This window comes from Trichechus manatus, unplaced genomic scaffold (genome assembly GCF_000243295.1).
Source record: "Trichechus manatus latirostris isolate Lorelei unplaced genomic scaffold, TriManLat1.0 scaffold00120, whole genome shotgun sequence".
In the NCBI taxonomy this organism is placed as follows: domain Eukaryota; kingdom Metazoa; phylum Chordata; class Mammalia; order Sirenia; family Trichechidae; genus Trichechus; species Trichechus manatus.
In genome coordinates, this window is record NW_004444056.1 from 1973936 (window position 1) to 1989990 (window position 16055).

The window sequence follows — 16055 nt, forward strand, 5'->3', positions numbered from 1 at the left end:
AAAAAAAAAAAAAAAGGAAACAACAAATGTTGAGGATGTGGGGAAACTGGAACTCTCACCCTTTTTAGGTGGGAATGCAAAATGGTACAGCTGTTGTGGAAAACAGTGTGGCAGTTCCTCAAAAAACTAAAAACAGAACTACCATATGACCCAGCAATTCCACTCCTAGGTATATACTCAAAAGACTTGAAAGCAGAGACTCAAACAGAGACTTGTACACCAGTGTTCATTGCAGCACTATTCACAGTATCCAAAAGGGAGAAATAACCTAAAAGCCCATTGACAGATGAATAAATAAAATGTGGTACGTGCATACAATGGAATACTACCAAGCCAGAAGAAATGAAGTCTTGATACATGCTACAGTATGGATGGAGCTGGAAGACATTATGCTGAGTGAAATAAGTCAATCACAAAAGGACAAATACTGTGACGTCACTTATATAAAAAGACAAGAAAAGACAAATGTACAGTGACCAAAGTTAGTGGTTACCAGGGGCAGAAAAGAGGGGGACAAAAGGGAGATGTTTAACAGTGATGGAAAATACCACATTGATTACAGGTAGGGTTGCACAGCCGATTATTGTAATTGCTGTCAATAAGCTGTACACCTGTAAAAAGTTGTGTGATAGATACATTTACAACAGTGACCAAAAAAAAAAAAAAAAAAAAAAGTAGCTACTGAGGCTGCTTATGTACAACCAAAACCTCAAAAACCTCATGGGCTATGGTTTCTCGGTTTGAAGGTTTAGGGCCATGGCTTCATGGGACATCCCAGTTAATTGGCCTGATAATGTGTTTAGTGCTTCTGTTCTACCTCCTAGTTCGATGCGTAGTGCTTGGGGTTTTAAAAGCTTGTTAGTGACCGTCCAAGGCACAATTGATCTCTTTTAGCCTGGAAAAACAGAAGGAGAATCAGGAGTAGGAGGATATGGAAAGTGTGGCTGACTGCCTCCACGAACAGATGCCTCCTTTGCCACGATATCAGAACTGGATGGTGACTGGCTACCATTACTGAACATTTTGATCAAAAATTCCATAGAAGAATCCTGTTCAAAAGGAGGAAAATGCAGAACAGAATTTCACATTTTCATGGAATTCAGACTTTCTCCAGAAGGTTGGATGAACACCTGAAACTATTGCACTTAGATAATCTTTAAACCTTAAACCAAAAATATCCCCTTGAAGTCTTCTTAAAACCAAACAGTAGTTTTGCTTAATTGGTAAAAAAAAGTCCTGCCTTGAGCATTATGCTCTTTTAAGAACTATGTATATGGGATCAAATTGACAACAGCAACTCGAAAAATTAGATCAGAACCTTAGGGGGCAGTGAATTTATGTTAATGGGGGAAGAACAACTCAAACAATGAGGGTGAGAATGGTTACACAACTTGAAGAATGTAATCACTGTCACTAAATGGTATATGTAAAAACTGTTGAACTGGTGTATGTTTTGTTGTGTATTTTCTCAACAACAAAAAAATAAATAAAATTATATTGTTAAAAAAAAGATCTTAAAGTTCATACTAGCCTACATGATTTCACTTGAGCTTTATGAGACTATAGAGATGATATACATGTCAAATTAAAAGTCTGGATATATTTGGAATGATTTTTTAAATTGGATTAATTTTATTTGACTCTCTCATGATTCTCTACCTGCCTACCCTGATCACATACGCAGTATTATTAACAAAACAAAGAACTGTTACACATTAATTGCATTTGAGTTAATATAACTTCTAAATATGAAACAACGAAATCAAAATGTGCAAAAGAGCTATGATACTTCTAATTAAACTCTGGCATATTATTTTTCTACTTTGGCCTCAGTTTCTTCATCTGCAATTAAGCAAGTTAGAGACAGGTCAGAGTTCCAAGCTCAACACTGCTGCTTATTGGGGAAGCTTCAGCAAGTTACCTAGTGTTTCTGACTAACATTTATTCTCCTGTAAAACTGGGATAATAATATCTACCTTTCAAATTTTTGTGAAAATAAACTAAGTAACACATATAAAGTGCCTCACTCTGTGCCTATCATAGACTAAGTAATTATATAATAACTAGTTTTTAAATTTGTATTCTCCCTCTGGGATCCAAATTATTCAACAGAGAGGAACTACATTTTTGTTTTCCCAAAATCTTAGAATGGCCTTGATAGATTGAATCAAGATGAGGGACTAAACACATGGCCACCCAAATTCCTAAAACAACAGAAATTACATTCGTTTTAAAAAATTTAAAACTGTACTGAAAAACAAGTAGTACTCTTAGAAAACAAATTTTGAGAAATTCTTTAAAGACTGAAGGCAGATAGGATCTACCTAACACAGTCCAAAATGTGTGTGGCGAAGATTGCTGGGAAAGGTGGAAGTAGCTCTGTGGGTGTTCCCGGTTTGGAAATTACAGATCCCACAAACAGCGAGGTTCTTTGGGAAACTGCACTTAGTTGTAGGGCAGATGACCATGATCCTCCTGATGTCTCCATTATTTGTGCCAAGTATGAGGCATTTGCCACCACACTAGAACTCATGCTCTAGTTCTCTTGGCCTAAAGTAGCCAGCAGGGATCTGGGTGACTGGTAGAACAAGGAGCCCCTATACTCGAAATCCAAACTAGTTATTAATATAACCCAACTAAAAGTACAAAGTTGACAAGTTCCACCCACATGCTCAGAGCTTTTAACGAATGTTTTAATTGAATACTATTAATCATAAACAGATAGCCTGAGATTGCTAAGCATTTGGGAAAATTCTAACATTAGAGATAGGAGCCCCTCCCCCCAAAATATACATTGGCACAATCAGAAAAGAGAAGAGCCTTGGAGATGAAAAACTTGATAATACAAATCAGAAACTCAATAGTCAAGTTGCGAGATAAAGTTAAGGAAGTCTCCTAGAAAACAGAGCCAACAGACAAAGAGGTAGATGGAAAACAGAAAAGATAAAATTAAAGGGCCAATGGGGAAGTTCAGTATACACTTAGGAGTTCCAGAAAGAGAAAATGGAAAATATTGAGTAAAACAATGAAGTAACAATTCAAGAAAATGACCCAGAATTGAAGGGCATGAGTTTCCCATATGAAAGGACCCACTGAGTGTTCACCATAAGAGATTAAATCAGACTGATGTCAAGGCACATAAATTTCAAATTTAAGAATACTGGGGACAAATAGAAAATTCTTCAAACTTTCAGAGGCAAAAATAAATCATAGAATCAATAATTACAATGGCCTCAGACTTTCAACACCAACTCTAGAAACAAGAAAGTAGTGAAGTAATGCCTTTAAAATTTTTAGGGAATTTATTTCCAGTCTATAATCCTATACCCAGCCAAACATCAATCAAGCAAGGATGTAGGGAAAAAGTTTTTTTTATTTTGATGGGTAAGTTTGTTAGCTTCCTTTGTGGTTATCTTAAAATTTACCTTTATTTTTCTAAGTTTGAACACAACTTTTATTTCTTGATATCTCAACTTCCTCTCCATATGGAAGTTCTGTGACTACACTGTTTATTCCCTCTTTTTTGTTTTGACATTGTCATTGTTTACATATTGACATCTCTGGTTCCCTATTTTCAGTCTTTTAGCTTTGTCTTGCTTTCATGACTTCCCTATCTGGGTTGATAACTGGTCGATCTGTCCTGTGTTGTTGTCTGATATTGTTGGTTCTCTAACTGGAGGACTCCCTTTAATATTTCTTGTAATTTTGATTTGGTTTTTACAAATTCCCTTAACTTCTGTTTATCTGGAAATAACCTAATTTCACCCTCATATTTGAGAGACAGTTTTGCTGGATATATAATTCTTGGCTGGCAGTTTTTTTCCTTCAAGGCTTTATACATGTCACCCCATTGCCTTCTTGCCTGCATTGTTTCTCCTAAATAGTCAGAGCTTAGTCTTGTTGGTTCTCCTTTGTAGGTGACTTTTCATTTATCCCTAGCTGCTCTCAAGATTCTATCTTTTTTTTTTTGGTTTTGACAACTTTGATTATGATATGTCTTGGTGACTTTCTTTTGGGATCTACCCTGTGTGGGGTTTCTTGAGCTTCTTGGATAGATATCTTCTCATCTTTCACGATATCAGGGAAGTTTTCTGCCAGCAAATCGTCAACAATTCTCTCTGTGTTTTCTGTTATTCCCCTCCTAATGCCCCCCGTTCTGGTACTCCAATCCTGTGTAGGTTTTTTCTCTTGATAGTGTCCCCATAATTCTTAGACTTTCTTCATTTTTTAAATTCTTTTTTCTGATTTTTCCTCAAATAATTTTGTGTAAAGGGATTTATCTTCAATCTCACTAATTCTGACTTCTATTGCCTCAATTCTCTCCTATGACCTTGTATTGAGTTGTCTAATTCTGAAATTTTATTGTTAATCTTTTGGATTTCTAGTTGCTGTCTCTCTATGGTTTCTAGCAGCCTGTTAAATTTGTCATTTTGTTCTTGTATTGTTTTCCTCAATTCCTCTATTGCTTTGTCTGTGTGTTCCTTGGCTTGGTCTGAGTTTTGCCTGATCTCCTTCCTGATCTCTTGGATATTAGTCTTTTGAATTCTATCTCAGGTAATTCCATGGCCTTGCCTTTCCCCAGAAAGTTTCCTAGTTTTTTATTTTGGTCACTTGCTGGAGCCATCTTGACCTGCTTCTTTATGTGATTTGATATTGACTGTTGTCTCTGAGCCATCAGTAAGTTATTATATTTATTTATTGTATGTTTGTTTACTGTGTCCTAACTTTTTGTTTTGTTTTGATTTGATATGCCCAAATAGGCTGGGCATGTGAACTACTTTGGTTATTGGGGTCTTTGAACCTCTCATGTCCACTCTCCAGGTGGTTAGAGCAGCTACTAGGTATATGAGCACAGTCTTGTCACTTTTCTTGTGCGGTTATGGCACAGGTGTCCAGGTCGTCGGTCACCGAGTGTGTGGTGCAGATGCTCATCTAAGTCCTGGATGGGCAGGTCTGCGTAGGGGTGTTTGGAGAAGGTGTCTGGCTGCAGTAGAGGACTATGTGTGGAGCAAGGCAGGGGGCTGATGGCTGCCCCTGGGTGCCTGGGTGGAGGGCGTGTCCCTATCTCCTAGAGCATGTAGTGTGGGATGGTGTTGCAGCTGGTCCTTGGGCACCCAGTGCTGTTGGCTGGAGGGACTGGGAGGCGCCACTTATTCTCAGACCTCTGTCCTGGGTAGCTGGATGGAGTGGGTGGTACCGCCAGCCCTCAGGTCCCTGATGTGGGTGGGTGAGGTCCCTGCTTAAGGGGCAGGGCAGTGTCAACTGTCACGAATCTGCAGCTCCCCCTTGGCTGCTGCAGCTGAAAGTGAGCTTCAGGTGTGTGCCCAGCTGTTTTATGCTAATGAGGGCATACGGTGTTGAATCGGCCCACACGGGTCTAGGCAGGGATGAAAGGTGCTGCAAGTCTGTGAACCCCTTATGCCAGTGGCTGGACGAAAGGGCAGAACCTCCCAACACAAATAAGTCCCTGACTTAGGGGGCGTGGCATTTTTTAAAGCCACGAGAGTGGTGTAGGTGTGGATAGCCCTGAGTTCCAGCTTAGGGGGCATGGCACTTGTTGAATACTGCCAGAATGATGTCAGAGCGGAGCAGGATGGGGTGTGAGTGAGGGGAAGGAAACACTTCTCCACTGTGAAACTCTGTGGCAGAGGGGATATTATGCCCCCGTGTGGTAGGTTAGATGCTTGCACTTAACTTTCGCAGGTCCAGCACCACTTCTACTGGGTTCCAGAGGCTTGTGTAGACTTGCCGCCATCTCGCCTCCCCCGACATGGTGAGACGCATCCTGAACACTATTGCTCACCTCAGCCCACGTGCGCCAGCCAATCCAACCAGCAAGGTGCTGGCAACCTTGCGACTGGCACTTCTTCACTGCTTTTGTACTGTCTCTCCTTCCCCTTGCCGCTCAGTCCAGCTCTTCAGCTTTGTCTCTGATGGTCAGGGCTCCTAGATTGTCATATTCACTTGTTTTTTTGGATCTTAGCTGTAAGAGGGACAACAGGAAAAGACTGATTATTCCACCATCTTGGCCCTGCCCTGGAAAATATTTTTTTTAATGTAACAGCTTTATTGATCTGATTCACAGATTATACAAGTCACAGAATTATGCAACACTATGGTTGCACAATTAATTTTAGAATATTTCGTCAATCCAAAAAGAAACCTCATACGCATAATGCATTCACTCCTTGTTTCTTCCCAACCACAGCCCTAGGAAACACTTACTCTACTTTGTCTCTATTGATTTGCCTACTCTGGACATTGCATATAAATGGAATCATGCATATGTGGTCTTTCGTGACTGGCTTCTTTCACTTGCCATAATGTTTTTGAGGTTTATCCAAGATTGTAGCCTGTACCAGTACTTCATTTCCTTTTATTGCCAAATAATATTCCATTTGTATGAACAGACCACATTTTGTTTATCCATTCATCTCTTGGAGCCGTGGTGGTATGGTGGCTTAAGTGTTTGGCTGCTTACCAAAAGGTCAGCAGTTCAAATTCACCAGCTGCTCCTTGGAAACCCTATGGGGCAGGTCTACTCAGTCCTGTAGGGTCACTGGGAGTCGAAATCGACTCAACGACAACAGGCATTCATCAGTTGATGGACATTTGGGTTGTTTCTACTCATTGACTATTATGAATAATGATGCTGTGAATATTTGAATGTAAATTTTTGTGTGAACATGTTTTCAATTCTTTTGGGTTTATACCTAGAAAGATTGAATGTGGATTTTTAAATTTTTTTCAAAGAAAATATTTTTATACATGGAAGATTTCAAACAATTTGCCTCCCATACACCATTTCTAATGAATTTGATAGAAAATGCACCTGACAAAAATAACGAACTAAACCAATAAAAAATAATACATGGCTCAGGGAACATCTAGCTCAATTGGCATAACACAGTTTATAAAAGCAATGTTCTACATTCTACCTTGGCGAGTAGTGTCTGGGGTCTTAAAAGCCTGTGAACAGCCATCTAAGATACTCCACTGGTCTCATCCCTTCAGGAGCAAGGAGTGTGAAGAGAACAGGATACAAGGGAAAGATTAGTCCGAAGGACTAATGGCACAGCTACCAAGGCCTCCACCAGACTGAGTCCAGTACAGCTAGATGGTGCCCGGCTACCACCACTGACTGTTCTGACGGGATCACAACAGAGGGTTCTGGACAGAGCTGGAGAAGGATGTAGAACAGAATTCTAACTCACAAAAAAAAGACCAGATTTACTGGCCTAAAGGAGACTGGAGAAACCCCAGAACATGGCCCCAAGATACCCTTTTTAGCTCAGTGGTGAAGTCACTTCCAAGGTTCACCATTCAGCCAGGGAGTGGACAGCCCCATAAAACCAAATGGGACTAATGAGGCACAGAAGTCCAGGGACAAGGACTAGAAGGCGGAAGGGGACAGGAAAGCTGGTGATAGGGAACCCAAGGTTGAGTAGGGATAGTATTGATGTGTTGTGAGACTGTTAACCATTGTCATAGGGCAACATGTTTACTAACTTTAATGAGAAACTATTTTGTTCTGTAAGCCTTCATCTAAAGTGAGAATAGCAGCACAACTGGAAGAGTGTAGTCGATGTCACTGAACTGTGCATGTAGAAATTTTCAAAATGGTGTATCTTTGGCTATGTATATTTTCACCAAAAAAAAAAAGGTCGAGAAGGGAGAGGGCTGACGTGTTGTGGGGTTGTTAACCAATGTCATAAAACAATGAGTGTACTACAGTTTCATGAGAAACTATTTGTTCTGTGAACCTTCACCTGAAGTACAATAAAAATAAAACAAACAAAAATAATACATGGGATACTGAAAACAGGAAATCTAGCAAAGGAGAGAAGCAAATACAGTCTCCAGGATGACAGAGAAGGGACACCCCAGGAAACTCCCCTTACATAGGATCAGGGCTGTGTCCTGAGTAAGGGTGTTGCATCCCATACTAATTCTCTTCAACATTAATCTTGCCTCATTAATCACAGACAGAGATTAGCATTTACAACACATAGGAAAATTACATCAGATCACAAAACAGAGAACACCCACACAATACCGAAAATCATAGACTAACCAAGTTGACACACATTTTTGAGGGACACAATTCAATCCACAGCAGTGACATCTTTGCTTTTCAACTCTTTAAAGAAGTCTTTTGCACCACATTTGCCCAATGCAATACGTGGTTTGATTTCTTGACTGCTGCTTCTTTGACAACTTAAATATTTTCTCCATTTATCATGATGTTCCTTATTGGTCCAGTTGTGAGAATTTTTGTTTTCTTTATGTTGAGGTGTACTCCGTACTGAAGGCTTGGTTTTTGATCTTCATCAATAAGTTCTTCAAGTCCTCTTCACTTCGAGCAAGCAAGGTTGTGTCATCTGCATAACCCAGGTTGTTAATGAGTCTTCCTCGAATCCTGATGCCCCGTTCTTCTTCATATAGTCCATATTCACAGATTTTTTGCTCAGCATACAGATTGAATAAGTATGGTGAAAGGATACAGCCATGACGCACACCTTTCTTGACTTTAAACCACGCAGTATCCTCTTGTTCTGTTCGAACGACTTCCTCTTGGTCTATGCACCCGTTCCGCATGAGCACAATTAAGTGTTCTGGAATTCCCATTCTTTGCAGTGTTATCCACAATGTTATGATCCACACAGTCGAATGCCTTAGCATAGTCAATAAAACACAGGTAAACATCTTTCTGGTATTCTCTGCTTTCAGTCAAGATCCATCTGACATCAGCAATGATACGCCTTGGTCCACATCCTCTTCTGAATCCAGCTTGAGTTTCTAGAAGCTCCCTGTCTATGTACTACTGCAACCATTTTTTAATTATCTTCAGCATAATTTTACTTGCAAGGGATAATAATGATATCATGCAATAATTTCCACATTCTGTTGGATCATCTGTCTGTGGGATTGGCACGAATATGGATCTCTTCCAGTCGGTTGGCCAGGTAGCTGTCTTCCAAATTTCTTGGCATACACAGGTAAGCACTTCCAGTGAAATATTGTACTGAGGAGTTATTGGAAGATATAAATAGAACTAGCAAAAGCATTTGACTATGTGGATCATAAAAAGTATGGGCTTCAGCTCTGCCTTCCAGGCCCACTGGAACATCAACTCTGCTCCCTCACATTTGGGAGGCCCCATTCTACTAGTTTAGCTGATTGGCGACCCTACCCCCTTGGCCCTGGCAGGCCCCATTCTTCTGTCCCTTGGGCATGGCAGCCCCACTCCCTCCGCATTGGGCAGTGGGTGTGGCACCATCCCGCTGGCGCTTGTGAAAGGCAGCCCCACACTCCAGAACCAAGTTGGTGAAGGTCTGACTCTTTGAGACCCCAGAGGTCCTGGCCTTACCCTTTGAGAATGAGACAGTTCTACTTCCTGTGTCCCTTGTCTCTTCAGTTCTGCTTACTGGTTCCTTGGCCTCTTGGCTCCATGGGCCTTTTGAGCCTGCCCAGAGTCTGCCCTGCTCAGGTAAGTGTTCCAAAGCTCTTTAGCTCTATCAGTAAGTGCCTGGAGGCACCCCACTCTGCCAGTAAAACTTGGCTGGAAGGTACTCAGCTCTCTTGTTCCATAGGTCAGGAAGCCTAGCTCCACTAATAAGTGCCCAGAGGCACCCCACTTCACCAGGAAGCCTCCTGCTTGAAGGCACTCAGCTCTCTTGCTCCATGGGTCGGCTCCCCACCATCTCGCACTAGTCTCCTGACATTTCTCTGCTGCTGTTTCTTGCCATCTGCGCCATCTCCATTGTTACAATTCTCCTCACTTCCTTCTGAGTCCTCAGCAGAATTTGCTCTGATGTCCATAATTCCACCAATAGTCTCTTCAAGGCAATCTAGGCTTTTACTCTTAGGCACTTTAAAAGTCTTCCAGCCTCTACCCATTACTCAATTCCAAAGCCTTTTCCACATTGTAGGTATCTGTTAGAGCAGCACCCTACTCTCCTGATACCAAATTCTGTACTATCTGTCTAGTGCTGCTATAACAGAAATACCCAAGTGGATGGCTTTAACAAGCAGAAGTTTATTCTCACAGTTTAGGAGGCTAGAAGTCCGAATTCAGGGCATCAGCTCCAGGGGAAGTCTTTCTCTCTCTGTGGGTTTTAGGGGAAGGTTCTTGTCATCAGTCTTCCCCTGGTCTAGGAGCTTCTCAGTGCAGGGACCCCAGGTCCAAAGGATGTGCTCCATTCCTGGTACTTCTTTCTTGGTGGCATGAGGTCCCTTGCTCTGCTCGTTTCTCTCTTTTTATCTCTTATAAGATAAAGGTGATATGCAGGCCACATCCCAGGGAAACTCCCCTTACATCATATCAGGGCTGTGACCTGAGTAAGGGTGTTGCATCCCACCCTAATCATCTTTAAGATAACCTAATCTTGCCTCATTAACCACAGACAGAGATTAGGATTTACAATATAGGGTCATTCCATCAGATCACAAAATGGAGGACAACCACACAATACTGGGAATCATGGCCTAGCCAAGTTGACACACATTTTTGGAGGACACAATGCAGTCCATAACACCAACCCTATTGGACACGGTAGAACTACACCAAGGCCATAAATCTTTACAGAAGCAAACTGCCACATCTTTCTCCCACAGAGCTGCTGGTGATTTTGAACCTCCGACCTTTTGGTTAGCAGCCGAGTGCTTTAACCACTGTGCCACCAGGGCTCCTTTTCCACCTTATTAGTGTTAAGGAAATTCACATTACAACAAATTCCCCATTAGAAAGAAAAAATAATAGGAAGAGTTATACTCTCCAGAGTTGCTGATGTTTTAAGGCAATAGACACATATACTGTTGGTAGGAACATATTTTGGTGCAGCACCTGATAAAAATTTAATTGTACATACACTTTAACCTAGCAGTACTACTTCTAGGAATCTGTTCTACAAAAACACTCATACACCTGCGCAAAGAGAATTTTCATTGTGCCAGTGAAATGGCTTAAATATCCTAAATGCAATACGTTAAAAGAAGAATCATAATGAAATTGTGGCAAATCCGTATTATCACATACTCTGAACAATTAAAAAGAATAAGTTAGACCTATGATTCCTACCAACTGGAAGGAATAACAAGCAGATGGCTTATGGTTATTATAGTTGGGTGATGAAATTAAGGGGGGATTTTTAGTATGTAATTCTTTATTTCTATAACATTTTCAGCTTTTTATAACCAAATCAGTAAAACAATCACTTTCTAAAAGAATACAAACAATCAGAAAAAGAAATACCTCTTAAAATATCAGGATAGAGGAGTAGCAGTAGGCTACTATGTTGAGATGGACAAGGTTGGAGAGAACCAAATTATACAGTTTCTGAGCCCTCTACTCTAAAATTTTGTGATTTAATGAACTGTTACTTGAGTCCTTTTGCAGAAACTGTTGTAACCACAATAGTACATGGAAAATGCTGGTATTACATTTTCTCCTACCCCTTTTATTATTGTAAACATAATTATGTCCTGAAACTTGACTCTGACAGAGTTCTGCAAAAGTATGTTGCTGGTTACCCAAATATGAAAGGAGCAAAGCAAGCATTATCCGTTGCCACAGGGTCTGCCAATGAATTAGATTTGTACTTCAGAAAATTTTCTTCAGATGCCATTTATTTTAAATAAAGTCACCTTTACAGTATTTTAATAAATGTTCTAGAGTAACTATGGGTTAATTTTTCTTTTAAGTTTGTAGTTGCTTATCATGGCAATTTTGTAGATATTAATATGCAGATAAAGCTCAATTTTGGAAATTTTAATTAGGGACTTCCTCAGAAATGGAGCCTTTTCTTATGCCTCCAGTGCTTCAGGCTTGTTCTAGGATTTACTGTCCCTTTAATTCAAATCCCTATTTAGCTAATCACACTATAGTGTGACTGTTGCCTCATTTACTTTTGTCAAACTTATCCTCCTAGTGAAATATTTACATTTGAGGAGAGTAATGATGTACAAATATGCCATTTTTTTAGCCATTCCCTTATTGGTGGACGTTAGGGTTGGTTTCCCTTTTTCCCATTCAAAAAGAAGGTGTTTTTGAGTTTGGGTGTATATTTCCAGATTGCTTTCTGGTAAAGTTGTATTACTATGTGCACTCCCATGAGATGTATATAAAATGGACATTTCCATACCAATTTATTTACTTTTAAAATTTTTTTATACTTTTGAAGAGGTATTACATACAAGTGGCATAAATTTTCAAAGTACATGGTTAAAATTTCCAGTTTTCTATATCCAGTATTGGCAGATTGAGTGATTCTACCAACCTTTCCATCAAATTCAACCTTCCTATAGAAGATAACTAAAAAATCCTACATCACATATAAAAACATCTTAATATTATCAGTGAGGTAAGACGATAATGAGAAATCACTGTTTCAGATCTGAGAGACTAGAACATATATAAGGTTGAGGAACCTTTTACCCTGGGGGTGATTGCCAGAAGTATTAAAAGTTAACACTATCGAAATAGAAAACAAATGTACAGCAGACAAGATCAACAAAGCGAAAAGTTGATTTTTTAAAAATGAAACTAATAAGATTGATAGTAAGATTGATACAGGGAGATAAATTAGAAAGCACAGATTACCAGTACGAGGACTAGAAAAATTCCTATCACTATAGATTCTGAAAACATTTAAGAGAAAATAAGAAGACATTATGAACAATTGTTTGCCAGTAAATTTATATATTTAAATGAAATGGACAGTTCCTGGAAGAAACACAGCTTAACAGAACTGTCACAAAAAGAATTAAAAAAATCTGAATTTCTGTAACTATTAAGAAAATGTAATCCATAATTTCAAACCTTCCCACAAAGAAAACCACAGGTTCATAAGTCTGCATCAACAAATTCCAGCAGACAAATTTTTAAGGCCAACATGACCATAATACAACCTGATAAGGACATTACAAGAAAAGAAATTTGTAGGTCAATCTCCCTAACGCATATAAATCAAAAAACCTGATATTAGCAAACCAAATTCAGCAATATGAATATGTAGTGAGAAATGCTGAGAAATGGTGGTGTGAGTAGGTCTAGGATCCTGACCCTCCCCACATGAACACCAAGAAAAACAACTGGAAATTTGTATACAACCCTGTAAGCACGCTGAAAAGGTAGAGAAAGGATGGCAGGAAGGAGCCATAAACTGCAAACAAGATAAGGATGAATTTCAAATGGTAGGAAATCTTTTCTTCCACTGTCCCGGAGTCTCCCACTCCCAGCACAACAGACGAATGACTGCAGGGAGCTGCAGCCCCAGCCACAACCAACCACGGCTTTCCTGTGCATGAAGAAGGGCCCCAATCTCTGGCTCCGAAGGAAATAGGACAGATCTTCCTGGCAGACTGTTCAGGGTGTATGTTCTGACCAGTGTGGGTGAGGTCTGAAGTAGTGGGATCTCAGTCTGGCCTGAATCAGAGCCCTCAAAGAGCGGGGGAGAATGCAGTATGCAAGGACTAAAGGCTGTTCTCTCCTGAGAGCACACTGATCAATCTGTGTTTTCTGGCCAGTCTGTGAGCTACTGTTGAGAAGTCTGAGGCCATTCTAATCCTTGATTCTATGATTTATTTTTGCCTCTGAAAGTTTGAAGAATCTTTTATTTGTCCCCAGTATTCTTAAATTTCAAATTTATGTGCCTTAATATCAGTCTGATTTTATCTCTTATACTGAACACACAGTAGGTTCTTTCATATTGGAAGTCTATGCCCTTCAATTCTGGGACATTTTCTTGAAATGTTACTTCATTGTTTTACTTAATATTGAAGTTCCTCATCTGGCCCTTTATCTTTTCTCTTCTGTTTTCCATTTATTTCTTGGTCTTTTGGCAGCAGTATTTTTAATTAGGGGGAATTTCTGGTATTTCTTGCTTATTCTAGGCTCTCTCTGCATTCAGCCTAGGCCACTCCTATATCTTTCCCCTCAGCTAAAGTGCCACAGAAATAAGTATATGGAATAAGCATACCTTCTTCCACCTTTGCTTACATTTGACTCCATAATTCAGAGGCCAATAATAATAATAAGCATTTGCGAGAATGTGGCTTGATATAATTCTCTTCGAATACTGATACAGGGTTTTTCATTCTAAGTCCTTCAATAATGTGATATATAGGTAGGAAAACCACTATATAATTTATTGTACAAACCAGGACCCTTCTGAGAGTGAGTATGAGCACTAACTAGCTAGGACTCAGGAACAAAAGAATAAACAGGAACTGTGCTAGACAAACCAAGACCTTGTGGTCACCAAAGCTACCGTGAAGTTGCTATGCTGACTATCATATACTCAGCCCAGATCACAAATTTTAGAGATTATACCGCACTAACCGAACCCACCAGTCATTCTGTGGGAGAAAGATGTGGCAGTCTGCTTCCGTAAAGATTTACAGCCTTGGAAACCCTATGGGACAGTTGTACTCTGTCCTACAGGGTTGACTCGACAGCAATGGGTAGGTAATCCTTTATATCCCTTCAAACTTGTGTGGAACTTAATGTTAGGTTGATGCCACCCTCTGTCAGTCTCCTAAAGAACCTTGTCTTCTTGATTCTATGTTGTGCTTCTTTGTAGATATCAAAACCATTGAACCATATTCTGCCTAATTTGAATTTTTAGTGACAGTTCTTGATAAAAGATAAAAACAGGAGGGAGAATAGAGGAAATAACTGTGAACTCACCCTCAGCTCACTGTCTTTCTTCTTCCCATTCTTCTCGTAAAGGATTTTTATATAAGAAACTATCTTCTTTCAATACGCATTTTCCTGCCTCTTTCCTTTTATTTCTCTTTGGACTTTACTGCCTCATCTTAATATATGGATCATATCTTTCTAGCATGAAAAGAAGAACCTAGAAAAGGCATTCTCTTGAGGCTCCTTCTGACTCTGATCTTTCACATGTGATTCTTTTAGTCTTTACTTGTGGGTTTTTCTGAAACAATTTGATTTGGGGCTTTTTAAGGTTTATAGTTGGTCCATTTACGCCCTTAGAAACCCTGTGGGACAGTTCTACTCTGTCCTACAGTTTACTCACTGACTTTGCCAGAAGCATAGAAATTTGTAAATATTATTTTGATTTTCAAATGGCAAAAAATGTATACAACAGAAATAATGGAAATATGTTAAATCCCTGGCAATTTTTTTTTTACATCATATATATTTTTTAATAATATTTTATTGTGTGTTCAGTAAAGGTTGGCATAGCAGTTTAGGTTCCCATTCAACAGTTTCTAAACAAATTGTTCAGTGACATTGTTTACATTCTTCACAATGTATGAACATTCTTAATACTTCTGTTCTGGTTATTCCGTTTTCATTAATCTAGTTTCCCTGTCCCCTTACCTTCTTATCTTTGTTTTAAAGTAATTGTTGACTGTTTGTTCTCATACAGCGATTTTTTAAAGGAGCACAATACTCATGGGTAGTATTCTTTATTTTGTGAGCTAGCTTGTTATTCTGCTAATAGGTGACCTAAGGGGCTAGTCTCAGTTCAAGGTTTAAAGAGTATCTCAGGACCATAGTCTGGAGAGTCCTCCAGTCTCAACTGGTCCAGTGAGTCTGGTTTTTTGTTTTGTTCTGGTTTTTTGGTTTTTAAGGAATTTAAAGTTCTGTTCCACATTTTTCTCCCATTCTATCAGGGTTCGTCTGCTGTGGCCCTGATTAGAACAGTCGGTAGTGCTAGCTGAACACCATCAACTTCTAGCCTCAGGGTAGATGAGGCTGTGATTTGTGTAGAATATTAGTCCTGTAATTAGTTTCTCCTTTGAGTCTTTGGTTTCCTTCTTTCTCTTTTGCTCTGGACAAGTAGAGACCAATAATTGTATCTTAGATGGTTGCTCACACATTTTTAAGACCCTAGACAGTACTCACCAAACTAGGATGGAGAATATAAACTTTATGAATTGTATTATGACCATTGTATCTTTGGTAATTTTTATTTCTTTTTTTTTAATTGTATTTTAGATGAAGGTTTACAGAACAAATAGTTTCTCATTAAACAGTTAGTACACATACTGTTTTATGACAATGGTTAACAACTCCACGACAT

General features: G+C 39.4%; 1 protein-coding gene and 1 long non-coding RNA gene across 3 annotated transcripts in view; both read left to right on the forward strand.

The window, feature by feature from the left end:
* The window catches only part of CENPP (centromere protein P), a 391733-nt gene that overhangs the window by 303341 nt on the left and 72337 nt on the right, over positions 1-16055 (forward strand). The gene's annotated exons all lie outside the window — the stretch shown is intronic.
* The window catches only part of LOC111822006 (uncharacterized), a 59227-nt gene that overhangs the window by 24471 nt on the left and 18701 nt on the right, over positions 1-16055 (forward strand). The window lies entirely within an intron of this gene.